The sequence below is a fragment of the Pinus tabuliformis genome, chromosome 7, assembly GCF_031772625.1.
Source record: "Pinus tabuliformis cultivar Carrire ecotype Pingquan chromosome 7, CPIR1, whole genome shotgun sequence".
Taxonomy (NCBI): Eukaryota; Viridiplantae; Streptophyta; class Pinopsida; order Pinales; family Pinaceae; genus Pinus; species Pinus tabuliformis.
The window spans coordinates 363,187,408-363,206,868 of NC_142293.1; positions in this window are offsets into that span (position 1 = coordinate 363,187,408).

The window sequence follows — 19,461 nt, forward strand, 5'->3', positions numbered from 1 at the left end:
AATCATGTGTGAAACCCATGCTAAAAACCATAGGTAGGTCTGCCCACCTAATATAGGGTCCAAAAACAAAAATCCTGGGGCACTGCCCTAGACCCCATGCAAGGGGGCTATTGGGCCCCTACAAACCCCCTGACAAGGGGGATTCCCCCCCCCCCCCTAACCCCCTGACTTCGCGTGTAGGGATATTCGTGGATAGAATATAACACACACCCAACATTCTCCCACTTGTTGTTTTCTTTTCCACACAAGGGGTCACAGGAGAGCTTAGTCATTGGTCCAGCCTTGTAACACCCATTGTTTCTCTACATCAAGAGAACTTTCTAGTGCTAGCAGACTTCATAAATGCATCTGCAGTATTCTTCAAAGTGTCCACCTTTACCAGCAACACCTTTTTTTCATCAACCATATCCCTCACAAAGTGATACTGAACATCAATGTGCTTTATCTTTGAATGATAAACAAGGTTCTTTGCCAAGAAAAGTTCACTTTGGTTGTCACAGTCTATCCTTATATCTCATTGTACTAATCCCATATTTGAACACAATGTCTGCAACCAATCTACTTCCTTGCTTACATGAGTGGCTGTCATGTATTTTTCCTCTATAATTGAAAGTGCCAGTACAAATTGTCTCTTGCTCATCCAACTGAGTGCACCTCCAAATAGGTTAAATACCTACCCACTTGTAGATCTTCTCTGATCCATATCTCCATCCTAGTTTACATCAACAAAGTCATAGATGTCCAAAACCTTGTCTAGTCCCGATCTTCCTTGGTAGCACAGACCATAATCACTAGTGCCACGAAAATACATGAAAATCCACTTCACTGTTGTCCAATGCTCCTTCCCTAGTTTTGACATAAACCTGCTCAATACTCCCACTGCACGTGCAATGTTTAGTCTAGTACAAAACATTGCATACATGAGACTACCGACTTCACTTTCATATGGAACACGGGACATGTCCTCTTCCTCTTCTTGTGTCTTGGGACATTGTTCAACAGATAATTTTACATCTACATGAATAGGAACCTTTACCGGTTTACTATCCTGCGTGTTAAAACTCTACAGTATTGTCTCGACATACTTCCTTTGGTTTAACCAGAGCTTCCTCTTTGCCCGATCTCATTTAATTTCCATGCCCAAAATATAGTTTGCAACACCAAGATATTTCATGTCGAATTTAGAAGACAATTGGGTCTTCAAATCCTAGATAATTTCTTTGTTATTTCCAATCAGCAACATATCATCCACATACAAGAACAAATAAATAACATAGTCATCAATTAATTTAAAATACACACAGTGATCTGATTTTCTGGTGAAGCCAAGTCCTTGTATAAATGTATCAAATTTATGATACCACATCCTTGGTGACTGTTTTAACCCATATAGATAATATTTTAACCTACATACCAGTTATTTCTTACCCTTCACCAAAAATCCTTCAGGTTGCTTCATGTAGATCTCTTCTTCTAGATCCCCATGAAGAAATGTTGTCTTCACATCCATTTGTTCTATCTCAAAATCAAAAGCAACAACAATAGATAAAAGTAATCTAATAAAAGCTACCTTGGTAACATGAGAAAAGATAGCACCAAAATCAATTCCTAGCACCTGGGAATAACCTTTTGCTACCAACCGAGATATGTATTTCTCCACTTTTCCTTCTTCATTCATCGTCTTCTTAAACACCCACTTTCTTCAAATGGGTTTCTATCTAGCCGACAACTCTACGAGATTCCAACACTCATTTTTGTCCATTTATGCCATTTCATCAACCATGGCTTCTTTCCAGAGTTTTCCATAATTTGAATATACTACCTTCCTGACAGTTCTGGGATCATCATCAACAATATATAAATGAATAGAAAGCATATGGATTATACTTTTCTAGTTGCCTTCTTTCTTGAACTGATCTTCTCACAACTGGAGTTTGTGGCTCTTCATCTTTTGATTCTTATTATGTTGTAGAGTTTGATTCTTCCTCCTTTAGCTCAAACTCTATATTCTTAGGTTCCTTTGGTAGGACATCGTGTTTAATAACATCTTTCACCTCTCTAAACACCACATCTCAGTTGTATACAACCTTCCTTGTTTCTAAGTTCCAAAGCTTATAACCTTTTAAACCATCCTTATACCCAATAAAGATGCACATTTCAGATTTACTATCCAACTTGGTTCTTTTCTCCTTTGGAACATGTACATATGCATCACAACCAAATATCCTCATATGTGAAAGAGAGGGTTTCTTACGAGTCCATACCTCATGTGGAGATTTATCATCCAACGCTGATGAAGTTGATGTATTAACTAGGTAACATGCAGCCCAAAATTCTTTTCCTAACCTAGCACCACTAAAAATAATTCTTGCCTTTTCCATCAACGTCATGTTCATTCTTTGTACAACTCCGTTTTCTTGAGGTGTGTATGGAGTAGTTTCTTCCATTCTATACCACACTTCTTACATGACTCTTCAAATTCCTTCTTGCATAACTCTCGACCATTATCCGTCCTCAACACCTTTATCTTCTTCTCTATTTGGTTTTTCATGAGAGCCTTAAATTCTTTAAACATGTCAAAGACTTTAGATTTATTCCTAAGGAAATATATTAATGTATTCCTTGAGAAGTCATCTATAAATGATACACAGTACACAAACTTACCCAATGATGGAACAGACATAGGTCCAAACACATTACTCTGCACAAGCTCTAATATCCCTTTCGTCCTCTTATCACTAGAGGGGAAACTCACCCGATTTCACTTCCCATATACACAACATTCACATAAATCAAAATCCAAAGAGAAATTAGACATACCTTCTACCATACCATTACCATGAAGTATTCAAAGGCCCTTTTCTCCAATATGTCCAAGCCTTTGATGCCATAACATTGTCTTTTCTCTAGAGACCACAAGGTTTTTTGCTCCACTTTTAGGAACCATAGAACTATTGCACCCATCAATAAAAACGCTACCCGAAGATTGTATAGAGTTCAAATCCAAAATCCCCACATCAATACCAGTGCTCCCCAAACCATCTTGCAAGTATATTTCTCGAACATTACTTTACTCTTGTATCATCCATCTTGCTTACAGAAATCAGATTTTTGTCTAATGGAGGAATATGCAGAACACCCAGAAGTGTTCTAATCCTTCCACCTTGCAACTTCAACTTGACTTTCCTACGTCCGACAATTCTAGCCTTCCTATGATCCCGTAAGAAGACATCACCACCATCATATTTCACATACTCGAAAAACCACTGCCAATGGGGAGTGAAGTAAAAGGATGCACCTGAGTCAATCAACCATGCCTCATGATGTGCATGTGTACTTGAAGAAGAAGCCAGGTACACATCCCCACCTTCATCTAAGATGTTTTCACCTCTACAGAAGTAGCAAAGGTTCAGAGTTGGCTTAAGGAGGCCTGACCAAGGTTCAGAGTTGTTAGCGCCAACCAAAAAAACCCTAACTTCTAGCCCTTTCAGAAACAACATGCATAGCGCAGGCTGCAATCCCTCCCGAAGTAGTATTTGGGGATGCTACAACCAGGTTTCTATATCGAGAGACAATGTGATAAGTGGTCTTAATCTTTTATATTTCACACCTGCCTTCACGCAGATCGATACTATTCTATGGTTTGATATATTAAATCGAGTAAAATGGATTTTAGACCTTCGCGAAGGTCTATGATCAATCTTTGCATACCCTAAATAGGCAGATTATCCACTTTCGTGCATTAATCAATAACCCTAGATCTGCCCTCGCACAAATCTATCCAATTCATTAGAAATCATAGCAGAAATAACCCTTATCTTCGCAAAAATAGATAATTACTTAAGACATGCATAAATATGATAGATTCATTAAATTCACATAACATTTATTCATTATTCCACAGAAAAAATATTATAATGCGACAGATCGTAACATAAGAATAATAGACAATAATACTCAGATGCCTGATATTTATTCAAAATCAATCTTTATTATGCTTCACCATTTAGTTTACAAACTTCTTTACCCTGTGCACTCAGCTGCAGGAGCCTTCCCCTTTCACCCAAGTACAGGAAGCAGAGCCTTCCTGCCTTAACACTTGCCCAAAAATCTCTATCTTGACGTAATTCACATGTTACCTCTTAGACTCGCTATGAATCAACTATATATAAATTTCTTCAATACAATACCATGGTTCGCGGACCATGGGTGAGTCTCAAAACCAACATATTTACTTATCAAAACAAGGGGCTAAGACCCCTTTGACTCATATCTAGTTGCACGCTCCGCATCCACGTTTCTCGTAGACTTTACATCATTTTACAAAATGTTTACCGAAATTTTGGTTAACTAACCCCAAAAATAACCCTAGGGACCCTATTCCAACATGCCCCCAACACAAATATGGTGGCTCACCCTTGAGTAACTCAGCTGGCACCTTGATCTTGCTGCGGAGACCACCTAGCTTGACCTATAATACTGCAACTTCAGCAATGCTTTGCGTCGAGCCTGTTGTACTTCCTCTACGAACTTCTCTGTTGTCGGGCCTTCAACTACTGGGCGCATTGTCCTCTGTGTCTGGTGCAACACCTTGAGCTTTTCCTGAAGTGAGAGAGTAAGTTGGCAAGCTTCCTCTATCCATGACTATAGTCTGGCATTTAGAAGGGATTCTTTCCTCTGTAATTATTTTGTTTGTGCTTGCAGCTGCTTGCCTTCCTGTAACTTCGTGAGGCGTTGTGCTGGTGCCAAAGTGCGCGCCATTGCTCGAACTTCATCATACTTACGTTGTGTCTCCCTGACATTTGTTTTTAGCCTCTACAAGTTTGGGTCCTCCTGCAAGTTTTTCCACAACTCCATTGCTTGGTCGAACATCATTGCATATTCTATAACTGCAGCATCCAATGCGTTCATATTCTCTTTGATCGTTGCTTCGTGTTTCTCCCGAACCTCTAGTGGGGTAGTTGGCCACAACTTGAGCTACGGTTCTGATATCTTCATTTGAAAATAAAAATAAACCCTACCAATCTCATCCTTTGATGCGTGAACCGCAGCAGCTAATTTTCAGAATTTGGCTGCAGCTGCGACATCCTCCGGGATGTTCAATTCTCAAACGGTCTTGCAGTCTTTCTCTATGATTGTCTCCAGGCTTTGATTGCGTGTCTGTAGCTCCTCCTTTTCCTTCAACACCTGAGCTTTCTTTGCGAACATCCGCTCATTATTAACTTTGAACTCACTTATGACGGTGAGGGCGCACTACTCCCTGATCCTGATCTCGTTCGAGACCCCCTGATGCAACGCATGGAGAGTCTGAAGTGGCAGTGCGACCAAGTTAACTCCCATGTCCTTCACTATGCTTAACACAACACAGTCCTCATCTGACTCCACGCGAATGGACCCGTCTGGTAAAGTTATGACCCTGAGTTCTAGAGTCTGTTATATCTCTGTTATTGTTCCACTTCCTTACACCACACTCGCTTGCACCCCGCTTGCTTGAATCCTACCAGTATTGATTTGCAACTCACACAGATCCTTTTGGATGGTTCCTAGCATCTGCATATATTGTTGCTCAAATTGTTGCCACAACTCTATTGTGGTATCGCAGACCTTATCGTCGATCTCATCGAGATCCCCTTCCTTCAAGACCATTGGGTCAAAGTGTGTTTTATTATCAGCCTTGTGCTTCTTTCATTGTTCAGTAGTCTAATCCTTTCCGTGCTTCTTCAAGGTGAAAGGAGTGCTTTGTTCCTCTCCACCACCTCCTTCTTGCCTTGAAAGCTCCTGCTCATGTGTGTGCTATGAAGTCGACTCTTCAACTTCTTATCTATCCAAGGGTTCTTTCTCAGCCTACTCTTTTGCAGCGCATTCTTTCTCCAATCGTTCTTTGTCTGCAGTTGCCTTAGCAACAACTTACTTCTTCCTCTTCTCAGCCAGAGCTCACGTAGCCTTCTGAGCTACTTCCTTAAGCTTCTGCACAATGGTCGACTATGCGGCATAGCTCTTTGAACCTTTACTTGTTCCTACACCAAGCTCCGTAGGTTTGCGCCACTCTGTTGGCCAACTCCCCATGATCTCTGCACATCTGTCTCAGATACCAAATATGGAAGCTTGTGCCATAGGTGCTTTGGGTCCTTTCGCACCTTGATGGAAACATTGTGGAAATCGGCCTTGAACTCTGCGAAGGCTGTCAATTTATGGAACAAGGTGTCCAACTACATTGGCCTCTAACTGACAACTGTCCTCAGGTCCATCTCCATCAAAATATAGAATTTTTTTGATTCCTTAATCCTTTCTGGGTCCTTCGTCGACCACAATGAAGTGAACTTCATTTCTTTTTGTAAATCGTCCTCCTGTGAAGGAAACTGGTTGTCCTCCGGTAGCTTCCATGCTATTAAGACTATTGATAGTAACAACCATGCATAATAGAACGACTTGTTCTATTCCTGAGCCTTGTAACAATTCGCTAGGAATTCTTTGCACAGATACTTTGCCCAGTTGTATTGAACTCCCTTCGTGCACTGGGCTACTAGTGATACTATTGGCACCAGAACTTCATCCGTGCAACATTTCCTCATGATTTTGCCTGCAAGAATCTGGGTAGCAAACTGCACCGCCTAGTCTTGAATAAAGCGGATAGAATGTCTGCGTGACTTCTTAACGAGCCCATATCCGGCCTTCATCTTATTTGCTAATTATTTTTCCCCACTTTTCCCTCCAACTCCTTCGCAAGGTATGATCCTTTGTAAGGCAACGTCGTTATTCAATGAATTAACATGTTTCTGATTGGGATGGGCTCACCAATCCATAGGCACTCTTCGTGCACTAGCGCAAGGAGCTGGCGCACACACACCATGTTGATATTCGATCTATGAAAATGTGGCACACAGAGCATGTGCAACAACCCAACCTGCTCAACACCTCTGTCCTACTTCATGGGCTCCAACCGCATAAACCCAATATCCTCATAGTAAATTTTTGTCATATACTTTCTAGTAGCCAAATGTGGTAACCTCTCATGGTCTGCAAGGTCCCAATCCTCCTTTTTCAGCATGGGAATGTGCGCTAAGACCGCTTTTTCAAATTCCACCTATTCAGGCAAGAGGGGTGTCGACACCATGAATTTCATGGAATCTAGGTCTTCAGTAACTTTTCCTTTTCCCTTCCATAGACGAATATACGGCGGGAGCCAGGAGTCATGGGATAGGCTCACCCTCCTCCACATCTAACTCCTCCACAACCTGAAATTCTTCATCCTCCAGGTCAACCACTTTCTCTGGTTGTTTATCTTTTTTCTCCTTCTGTCTCACCTCAGGTTCTTCCTCAGTGAATGTCCTACTAATATCAACTTCTTCTACTTTAGCCTTTCGGCCTAGACAACCTCGGTGTGGTAGGCACAGGGGTTGTAGCTTCCATACTTGAAATCTCTAGGTCCGACGCATTAGAAATGACAGTTTCAGAACTTACGGCTTCTATGGGGTTTGTAGCAATGATTCATTTTAAGAAAAACACTCAGTCTTCTGCAGACAAATTTGCGAATGAGGGGCGCATCACAAAATCCTCCCAGAATTGACGACTCATAAGATTCAAACAACAAAGTGCCCAAACAACTCTCAGAATGCAAAGTGTTCTTCGGTGGACCAACATGCTCAATTTATAGAAGGTTTTGAATTCAAATCCAATCGTTCCCCCCAAATTCTGATCATAAATGCATCTTTGGCGACATATCTCCAAAGATATTCGCCATAAATAGTGCCTACCCACTCCTCTTAAATGATTTTTGGCCATCACATCATGAATAGTAACCCTAATGGCTACCTTTCAACCCATCTATGTGGCACCATCCTCCATGGTGCAGCTCATCCAGCGCAACTTCACCTGTCGCACTCTTGTTTTCCGTCACTCATCCTTCCTACCACGTTCTTTACTTAGTTGGGTAGCGTAGTTTATAGTCCCACAATCCCTTACAGATGCCTAGATTACTAAGACTGTCTTGCTTCCATATAATCATTACGTAGGGGCAGGATCCCCTATGTACAACTTCATCCTACTTAGTTCACTTTTTGAGGGAATGGTTCCCCATTTAGCTTCGCGAGTTGAATTTCACTACCATCTGTGATCTCCTTAATAACACATGGCCCCAACCAGTGCATTTGAAACTTTTCTAGAAATTTTGTGAACTTGTTTTCATCTAACAACACTAAATCATCTATCTTGAATGTGCACAACTTAATATGTCGATCATGCCATGCCTTCTCGCATTCCTTTTGCACTTGTTGGTGAAATCCTACAAGGAAGTTATCTTCTTCTAACTCCATGATCTGCGCGAGACGTTCCTCCAAGGTCTCACAATCAGCCATCCTTGTCAATACTGTAATATGTAAACTTGGCACAATATACTCCATAGGCATTACTGCTTCAATTCCATAGACCAACCTAAATGACGTTTGTCCTGTCAACTTCTTGTAGGTCATCCTATAATCCCATAACACAACAGGTACGTGCATGTCCCAGTCATTCCTTTGTGCGTTGCATACCTTTTCAATGCATGCTCAAAAATTTTGTTAAAATCTTCTACCGTTCCATTCGCTTGTTGGTGATAGGGCGTGCTCTTCTGATGGTACACCTGAAATTCTTCAAGAATCGCACTGATCGTTTCATTCAAAAAATGCGTACCCCTATCACTCATCAAAATCTTAGGGCATCCAAACCTCGTTAAGACATATTCAAATAAAAAATTCGCAGCAGTGGTCGTTGTACAATCCTTCACTGGCTGTGCTTCCACCCATCTGGTTAAGTACTCTATTGTAGTAATGATGTACCACGTGCCCGTCTTCTTACCTGGTGGTTGTATTGGACCTATAAAGTCAATAACCCATTTATCAAATACTTGCAATGAAACTTGAGGATTTAAAGGTAATTCATCCCTCCGTGAAGGATTCCTCGTCCTTTGGCAAGCATCGCATGCCTTGCATTATGCCTTAGAATCCTTGTGTAATGCTGGCCACCATAACCCCACATGCAAAATCTTTTGTGTGGTCACTTTCTGTGCATAGTGACCTCCTGCCACTGCTCCATAGGCTTCAACTAGGATATTAGCACGTTCAAACTCCAGAACATACTTTCGTAGTATCTCATCCATTCCCATCTTATACAAATGATCCGTAATCACTCAAAAATTGACAACGCGAACTACTAACTCCTTCTTCTATTGAGTGGAATAACCTTCTAGAGCTGTTCTTGTTGTTAAAAATTGAATGATATTAGAAAAATGATCTTCTGCGACACACACTGCAAATAGCTGCGCATATGGCAATCCTTCCTCTAAGCTACTTGGTTCTTCAACTGTTTCAATCCTTGATAGTTGGTCTATTCCTGCATTCAGCCTTCCAGCTTTCATAATTACTTTGAAGTCATACTCCTAGAACAATAGTAACCATCGACATATCTCCCCCCAACACAGGCTTATTGACCAAGTACTTCAGCGCGGAGTGATCTGTGTACATTTTAAAGTGTCCACCCAACAAATAATGCCTAAATTTCTGTAGCGCGTAGACCATTGCTAGCCCTTCGTGCTCTGTAGTGGAGTAATTCTTCTCATCTTTGGATAACTTTCTGCTCGTGAAGGCTATCGTATGATCAATCTCTTCCTCATCTTCTTTTGTTAATACTGCTCGTAACACAATGTAAGGGGCATAAACATGCACATGGAATTCTTTCTTCCAATCCGGAAACACCAAAATTGACATTGTCACCATTTTCTCCTTCAAGTCATCCAAGTTGCGCTGACAATCTTCATGCCAGCAAAACATCACATCTTTCTTCAATAGTTTCTCCATCGATGTGGTTGTCTGGGCATACACCTTGATAAAATTCTTGTAATACCCAGTGTGTCCCAATGTCATGCACAGTTGTTTCACATTCCTAGGTGTTGCCAAATTAATAATGACAATGATCTTTGTAGGGTCCACCATCAATACTTGCTTACATACGACATGGCCAAGAAAAATTCCAAAGGGCACATAGAAAATGCACTTCTTCAAGTTCAGCGTGACCTGATACCTTCGACGGGTATCTAGCATGAGGCGCAGACTTGCAACATGGCACTTCACCAACCCAAACACAGTCCAATAATCAAAATACACCTCTAAGAATTTATGAATAAATTCCTTGAACACCACGATCACTACTCGAGAAAAGATTGCAGGTCTGTTCTTCAATCTGAATGGCATAATTGTATATTGAAAGAAACCCCACTCAGTCGTGAAGGTTGTTTTGCTTCAATCTTCTGACACGATCTTGATTTGATGATATCCAGGAAATCCATCAGTAAAAGAATACACCTATTGTCCACCAACATTCTCTAATACTTCATCAGTAAACGGTGTTGGAAATGGATCATGTGCACAAGCATCATTAAGCTTTCAAAGATCTATGCATATGTAGATTTCGCTTTTCTATTTCTTTTCTTGGACCACCATTGGGCTTACCCAATATTATTCTTCTACTGGCTCAATAATGTTAGCTTCCAGCACTTTATCTAGTTCTTGGTGCACCTTCTCTTTATATTTTTGATTTCGCCGATAAGGCCTCCGGTTAACAGGCTTCACATTTGGCTTCAACGTAATCTTGATAATGCCTAAATCTCTTATAATTCCTTTCAAATCTGAAAACTTCATTGGGAATAAGTCTTGGTACTCGTGCAACAGCTCAACTACCTTATCAACTGTATCTTCGTCCCAATAGTCTCTTATCTTTGTGAACTTAGGTTCTTCTGTAGAGCCAATGTTTACTTGCCGAGTTTTCAAAGGCTTTGATATATCTGGGTTCACCACCTTCGATCCTTCGACTTCATGTTGTCCTTCTGTTTCTGGAATGGTAATATTCCGCGAATCATCTTCCTCGTCTTCAATGGTCACGTTATAACATTCTAGCGCATGGCGCAACTGTGTACTCCAACCTGGCTAAGTCCATTCTACTGGTTCCTTTGGGGTTTTGAAGATAGCTGCTTTTATCTCTTGTAGCGCCTCATCAATGCTCTCAAACCCATCCTCAAAGCTGAAGGTTAAGAGAAAACTCTCCCTTAAAACATCCCACTCAGTTGTTCTATGGCGAAGCTCCATCTCCAAATACCAGTTCATTGTGATTGTATCTAACGTATGAAAGAACATATGCACACATTCTGGTTGTGGTAATGTTCCGCAGGCCTTATTCCATTGTGCCAAATGATCACGCAGGTCATCCTTCCCAATGTATTTTTCTGTCATTTTAGTATTAGCATATCCAAACCTTAACTTCATCATTCTTCTATATTCTTTCCGTCCAGCAAAGCTCTCCTTGTGCGCACCCCACCAATGGGTAGACATAGCACACAACGCTAATTCCAGTGCCTAGAATCAATGCTCTTCCGGTACTTCCCTTTCAAATTCATCTAAAAATAGTTCCACATCAGTCAAGTCTTCATAATGGGGAATATCTCTTACCTTAGTCGACACACACCTTAGCAACTTGGTCATCATATTCCAGCAGAGCGTAGATACTTCATGTAGCCGATTCTGCCACTATTCAAGCTCTTCATCTAAATTTGAGGTGCAAGAGCTATCCCTATCCCACGCAATTCGTCCATCGGCTGTAGGATTGATCCAATCCTTGTCTCGTGCTTTTATATTGTATATTTGATCCAGATCATCATCACTTTCTACATAGTCATGTACAGGTTCAGTATAATGCGCTCCTTCTACAGGGTCTAGTGGCACTACAACCCTAAGCGACTTCTTTTCAAACAACATCTTCCGCTTATTCAAGTTGCTTACTTCGTTCATATCAATAGCCCATTCAATTCCTTATAGCGTGAGGTATGGGTTATTGTCATCCACTATTTCAATGACCTCAAAATTAGCCAGCACGCTCACACCCTCAATGTCCACCATTGCGCCATATAAGTGGCCCATTGGAATAATATTATGTTGATTTTCCATGTGCAATTGAATAGAGACCATTGTAGCGCAAGTCTCCCCATCCTTTCCTATATCTACTTAGGTAGGACATTTGCATTAGACCCTAGATCCAAGATTACCTAGTCCATTTCATATTTGCCTATCTGCGCAGTTAGCCTCATCTCGCGCCCTATTCGCGTTCTATTCTTACCAATATTTCTTATTGTACGCTGTTCAGGAGGAGTCTTTTCTTTATTTGCGCACTTGTCTATTAACTCTTGAAACCATTCTACTGCTTTCTAATCGCGCAAAAGCTTCATACAAGTCTTCAGGAAAGTAGCTAGTATTAAAGGATCTACTTCTTGCGTCGCACTAGTCTCTGGTATTTTCTCATGACTCCCTAAGGTGGAGGCCTTAGCGAAGTTCTTCTTTGCTTCCATGAAGGTCTCTTTAGCGTAATTAAGATCAAAATCTACTTCCTTCTCAGCAGCCTTGTGCACCCATCCATCTTCCTCAGGCTACTTACCTTTATCTGCACCAATTGTCATACCACTTCTCAACACGATATTTATGCTCTGATCTTCTTTGCGGGGCTTAGCCCTCATCATTTGAATGTTTTACGTAGGTTGTTGGGGCTACACCTTCTTTTCTTGCATATTTTCCATAAGGACCAGACATTCCTCTATGACATGGTCAAACTGTCGACAATACTAACATGATGGATGTGTGGGATTTGTAAAATCTTGCGTGAAGTGCCTTGCTTCACCACAGTTATAACAGATTACCTACCCACACCCTCGACCTGGTCCAATGCCTCTTCCTCATCCTTGGACTTGCAATCCTTCGCGCGTTGCTCTTGCACCTTGATCCTGAGGTTGGTTCTCTGCCTGCATCCTGTAGGTAGGGGTTCTATCCATCATCATCTCATAACTCCTATAGTGGCATTCATCATGTCCTACAGACTTACAGAAATTGCAAAACAACTGTTGAGGGGTCTCTACAAACTTCTGCAGTAAATGGCAGTTCTCAATACCATGTTGTCCTCTAACCTGACAGACACCACACCATATTGCAACTCCCGTGCTCGTTCCAACATCATTCTCCGTTTTCAGGGGAACATGCTCTCCCCCTATAATATAGTTCTTATAGACCGGGCAATGATCCTTATCATGGCCATGACTCTTACACTTCAGACACCAGACCTCAGCGCGCACCTCTGGCTAAGCTTCATTTCCTTTCTTTAGGCTCTGCAACTCCAAGTGCAGGCTTTCCAACTGTGAACTAATTTATTGCACTCCAAGGTTCATATCTTGGATAAGCGAGGCATCTAGCCTCATCGCGATCTCCAAGGCTTCCACTTGCATTGCTATCTTTTGCTGTGACAGATGTATTCTTAAATGTGGCAAGAGCGATGCTATAAACCAATCGCAATGCTGGGAATTGAGATTATCATATTGGCCTACCTGATTAGGCACTTCAACCTCTAATCAAAATCCCAAGGTGTCTCATCTATATTCTATCAGATTTCCTTAAATTCAATTACTAACTGCGCCTCTAACTTAGGCTTACTGAACTCCTTGTTTAAAGCTAGCTGGGTATCCACCAATGTCGCATTGGGGTTATCAGTGCAATACTTGATATACCATGTTAATGCGTGATCCTGTAAGGTTGTAACCAACTGCACTTTCTTAATATTATCGTCTGTAATTTGTTGTGCTGTCCAAACAGCTCCTGCGACAAACCAAAACTATTCAGGATCTTCGCTCCTTGTTCCCTTAAAAATCAACATCTTCATCGCGTTCGCCATGTTGAATGGTGGAAATGGAGGTGGAGGGGGTGAAGGCGTAGGTGTATGAGGCGGAGGTGGAGGTGGAGGTGGAGTGGATGGATGAGGTATCCTCAGAATACCCTGTGTAATTAACTGAACTGCACTTTGTGGCGTAGTCAACACTGTCCCTTCATCATCACTTGAAGGGGGTTCAATGAGCAGACTATATTCTAGGCTGGATCCTCTGTTCCTTCTAAATAATCTCCTGCTCTGCGTATCCCCAAACATCAAGGTAAATTCATAACCCTCTTTTCACATAACTATATTTTAATCCAAGTCTTTAATGATTTCAAATACTTACCTTGTGGTCCTTTAAATATCCTTTGTTTTGCTTCGCTATAGCTCACATTTCTATCAATCATGAAATAAGTCATAAAACTTCCTAATGTGCAATCAATCTAGTGGTCCACAGCACGCACGATATTGCTTTCTGATGCTTCTAGACGTCGATCCAGTTCAGGAGTCCATACTATAGGGCCTTCGATCCTCCACATCCCTTGACTATCAGCAAATTTAGACAACCACTCGTATATTTCTTCATGGAAGAAACAAAAGAACGCATCGGTATCATCTGTGTACAAAAATCTCCGCAACCACTGCGCCTTGGATAATTTAGGGCTTCTGTTCTCTTGAGCCATGAATGCGTGTGATTTTTTATCAATCCACTTGTCAAGCTATTTCTTCGTAGGGAACCATTTATCATGCATCTCTTAGATAGATTATGGTCCTCGCAATGGAACCATTTGTTGGCTTAAGGGGGCCTGACCCAAGTTCAGAGTTGTTCGCGCTAACTAACAAAACCCTAACTTCTTGCCCTTTCAGCAACAACTTGCATAAAACAGTCTACAGTCTCACCCAAAACAGTGTTGGGGGATGCTATAACTAGGTATCTGCATCCAACGACAATGTGATAAGCAGTCTTAAGATTTTATAGCTTAGACCTGCCTTTGCGTAGATCGATAGTCTTCTATGTTATAATATAGTAACTCGAGTAATATGACTTCTAGACCTTTGCGAAGGTCTATGATCAGTCTTTTCGGACCCTAAACAGGAAGATTATACACTTTCATGCATTAATCAATAACCCTAGATCTTCCCTCATGCAGATCTATCCAATTCATCAGAAATGTTAATGGAAATAACCCTTATCTTCGCCAAAATAGATAATTACTTAATACATGCATAAATATGATAGATTCATTAAATTCGTGCAACATTTATTGATTATTCCATAGAAAACATAATATAACGTGACAGATCATAACATAAGCAGAATAGACAATAATACTCAGATGCCCAATATTTCTTCAAAATCAGTCTTTATTATGCTTCAACGTTCAGATTACAGACTTCTTTACCCTGCGCACTTAGCTGCAAGTGTATGTGCACTCAGCTGCAAGGGTCCATGCATTCAGCTGTGGACTTTCCAAGGCCTCCCACACACTTAGTTGTAGGAGCCTTTCCTTTTCACCTAGTTATAGGAAGCAGATCCTTCCTGCCTTCGCACTTGCCCAAAAGTCTCTATCTTGACTTACTTCACTTGTTACCTCTTAGACTTGCTATGACTCAACTATATATAGCTTTCTTCAATACAATACCATGGTCCACAGACCATGGGTGAGTCCCAAAACCAACCTATTTACTTATCAAAACAAGGGTCTAAGACCCCTTTGACTCCTATCTAGCTGTGTGCTCCACATCCACGTTTCGTGAAGACTTTACATATTTTTACAAAACTTTTACCAAAATTTGGATTAACTAACCCCAAAACTGACCCTAGGGACCCTATCCCAACAATAGTCCTTTTTGAAGTGCCCTTCCTTTCCACATTTCCAACACAAATTACAGGTTTTCCTCAAGATTTATATCTCCCTCTAGATTTAGATCTCCCACTCGAGGACTTATTTTTATTTTTGTTCTAGGACCGTCCTTGTACAAACAATGCATCTCCATTCTAGCCCTCCATATTTTTCCATCTCATCTCTTCTGACAACAAGGATGAGACTATTTCATCAAACTTCAAGGTATTTGTATTACTATATATTGTAACAACCAGATTATCCCACGAATCTGGTAGAGAACACAACAAATTGATGCACTTATCTTCATCTGAAATTTTAATATCAACAAATAAAAATTGACTTACCACATTATTAAAGGTGTTCAAATGATTTGTCACTAAGTCTCCATCCTTCATCCTTAGGTTATACATTTTTTTCTGTAAGAACAGTTTCTTCACCAAAGACTTAGATTGGTACAAAGTCCCTAACTTCTCCCACAAAGCTTTCACCATAGCTTCCCCTGATACATTCAACAATATTGAATCTGAGATACACAATCGTATTGTGCTCTTTTCTTTCCGATCCAACTTCTCCTTGTCTTCATCTAGCATTGACATTGGTTTAATACCTGGATCTAATGCGATCCACTGATATTTATCCACCAGTAGATCCTCCATTTTAAGTTTACACAAATCAAGACTCTGACCATTAAATTCCTCAATCTCTATCTTTCCAATGCTCGCCATGTTCTTTCACCACAAGAATCGATCCCGCATATCTCCCACTAAACAGGGTCTACCATAGGTCTGAGCAAAACCCCTCAACAACAGAGATGTCCCCTTGAATTCGATAACTATGATACCAAATGTAGGTTTTAACCCTTTACATAAATTACCTGCATACAAATTCTAAAAACATAAAATAAATAATGGCAAGAGCATAAAACATAAAATAGATATAGACATATATTTTCCCCTCGATCCCAAAACCGAAACTTCCAGATTGATTTTCATTATGTTCCTTTTATTGTTACAATACATATATATACATGTTCAAGCATCCATAAACCCCAATCCATTAACCCTAGATTAAAACATAATCATAGTAGGAGTCGCCTAGCGTACACCTCTGGTTAGCATCGATCAAGTGGGGCGATGAAGAGAATGAAGCTCGTCTGTTACCTCACTTGCAGTTGTTGAACAAGGATGGAGGTTTAATGCTTTCGAATCCATCGTATCAATTCTACCTCCTACTCGCAGTACGCTCTTTATGATCTAGGATGCAGAGAGGCATGCAACTCCCATGGGCAGTTTTAGAGAGAGCAGGAGACCTCAAAGATTACCCATCATGCCCAAAACCATGTGTGAAACCCATGCACAAAACCATAGGTAGGTTCGCCCACCTAATATAGGGTCCAATTTTTTTTTTCTTGGCGTGCTTCTCCAGACCCCGTGTAGGGGAGCAGTAGCCCCCCTACAAACCCACTGATAGGGGGGCTGTCACCCCCCTCTAACCCCTCGACTTCACGCATGGGGTTAGTCACAGAAAGAATATAACACACACCCAACAACAATCTCCTCTCTCTTTCTCTCTCAAAATCATAATACACTACCACAATACAATTCCCTCCTATAAACTGAGGGTTGCCTTCTAGGGAAAAAAAACCCTAAATTAACATAACCTTTACTGTTAGATCATCTGCCTGAGGAAATGCCCAAATTGACTATGAAATTACAAGATTTTACAAGGTAATTTTTCATCCTTTAGTGTGGGGCTCATAAAAGTCACCGTCGCCCCCCTTGGAGCCCCCTGATGGCGATTAAATGGGCAGCGTTGTCGCCCTGTTAGGAACAGGGATCCAATGCAACTAAAACGAAAAAAAACATGGAACAATCAAGAAGACAATCAGGCTCCACACCCAACAGATGGATCTACACTAGTTTTTACATGTCATTTGTATCCCTCACGACTAAAAAGTACATTATTATTATTTACTTTCAATTAATTTATCTACTATATAAATTATGATGTAAAATTAAGGTCGAAAATGAAGTACTTTATTTATGGCCAACGTTCATTATTTGTTTATTAATATTCTTTAATTTGTCAATCTAAGTATTATTTTATTATTTAAAAATGTAACTTTACATGACAACATCTTCGTCTTACTAAATTAGACTGTAGAGCACCTCTCGGCACAAAAAAAATCAAAGATTGTACGGTGAAATTGAACAAGAACATCATAGGTGATTATGCTTTGTCAGCAAAGAGATTCAAGCCTATCCTAATCCATTTTCAAAAAGAGAAAAGGACAATTGATAATGTCATAATCTATTTGTTCTATGTTTTGGAGGATTTCTAACATATTTTATAGTTTAAATTGTTTACAATTCGATAGGGATTTCTTGGAATCACAAGTTTGAATTGTAAACTCTTCACAATCCAAGTGCCCCGTGATTTTTTCGAGGTGTTGAATCTATATATGTAGTCAAAAACCCATTTTAAACAACAAAAATTAAGATTTGGCAAAAACCAATTTCATTTGATTTCGAACAAAACACCAAAACATAGCATGTTTGAGCAACACCATTGATATCACCATATTGCATACCATATGTTACTAAATAAATAAAATATTCCAATCGCCTTCCTAATTAGATACCATAGTCTATTTGTTAGACTTTTGGGGGGTTTTCTGGCACCTTTTCCAATCAAAATTGTTCATAATCTGGCATGAATTTGCTGCAATTTGATTGCGTCAAGTTTTTTTAGCATGTTGAATTCATATGTGTAGTAAAAACCCTAGTTTAAACAACAAAGATGAAGATTTGATAAAACAAAAATGGTATAATTCCATCTAAAAAATCTAAAATATTTAATAGTTAGACAATGCTAATACTTTTAGTAGAAGTAATCTAATGTGTCGACAATTTTGAATTCATTTTTCAAGCCATCCCTTTGTCGAAAACTTCCCTTTGGCTCCTTCTTTCCTCTGTCTGCATCTTTGTCTCAGTGCAATGGGCCTGCTCAATCTCTGTCTCTGTCTCTGCTCCCAAACTCCTTCGCCATCATATTCTTTGTTTTCCTCCTCATACAAGTCAACATTTTCATACTCTTTTCCCTCATTAATGTGCACAACTACAATCACCGAAACTGAAATTTCCAAATTTGAACTCTGACCCACATTCAGATCCATTTCTCCTTCTCCTCCTTCTGTTTTCTGACGATCAAATAGACCTGCATGATACCCCTATCATTGTTGACTTTCAGAGCATCTACAACTAGACGTGCCTACAACTAGAGGAGTAATCACTCACGCACATATGAGTGACAATAAGTTTTGTTTGGGGAATTATTTTTTATACCTCTTTCTCTCTTTCTGTAAGCAATTTTTGTTCCATGCTTTAATTTAACTCAAGTTACTTCTCCCTTACATTTCACACTAAGTTTACAAAAAAATTACATGAATGACTTCAACATTTTGTTTCAATAGTTTTGTTCTTCGATTATTCACAAATTTTCAACATACACATGCTTTTTTGAAGTTTTTGAAATCTTGTAGTTATTTTACATTCTAGACTCAGGTTTTGACAAAAACATTTCATAGAAGTTGAACATTTGTAATTCTGGACTTAGGTTTTGAAGAAAACATTTCATAAAAGCTTAACATAAGTCCAAATCCTATAGTCAAAAATTTGGACTTAGGTTTTGAGGAAAACATTTCATAGAATTTTAACATAAATATGACCTCACATTTATTCATTTGTTCACCGTTGCAGGCAACTCATTGGGTGACCATCGTGGTAATTCACTATTGTATTGTTGTTGACAAAATGTCTCAGTTAATAGTTGTAGATGCAACATCATCAAGATTCACACCTCATTGGGTTTTGGGAATAAGTTTCTTTCATGGCTAGTGCTT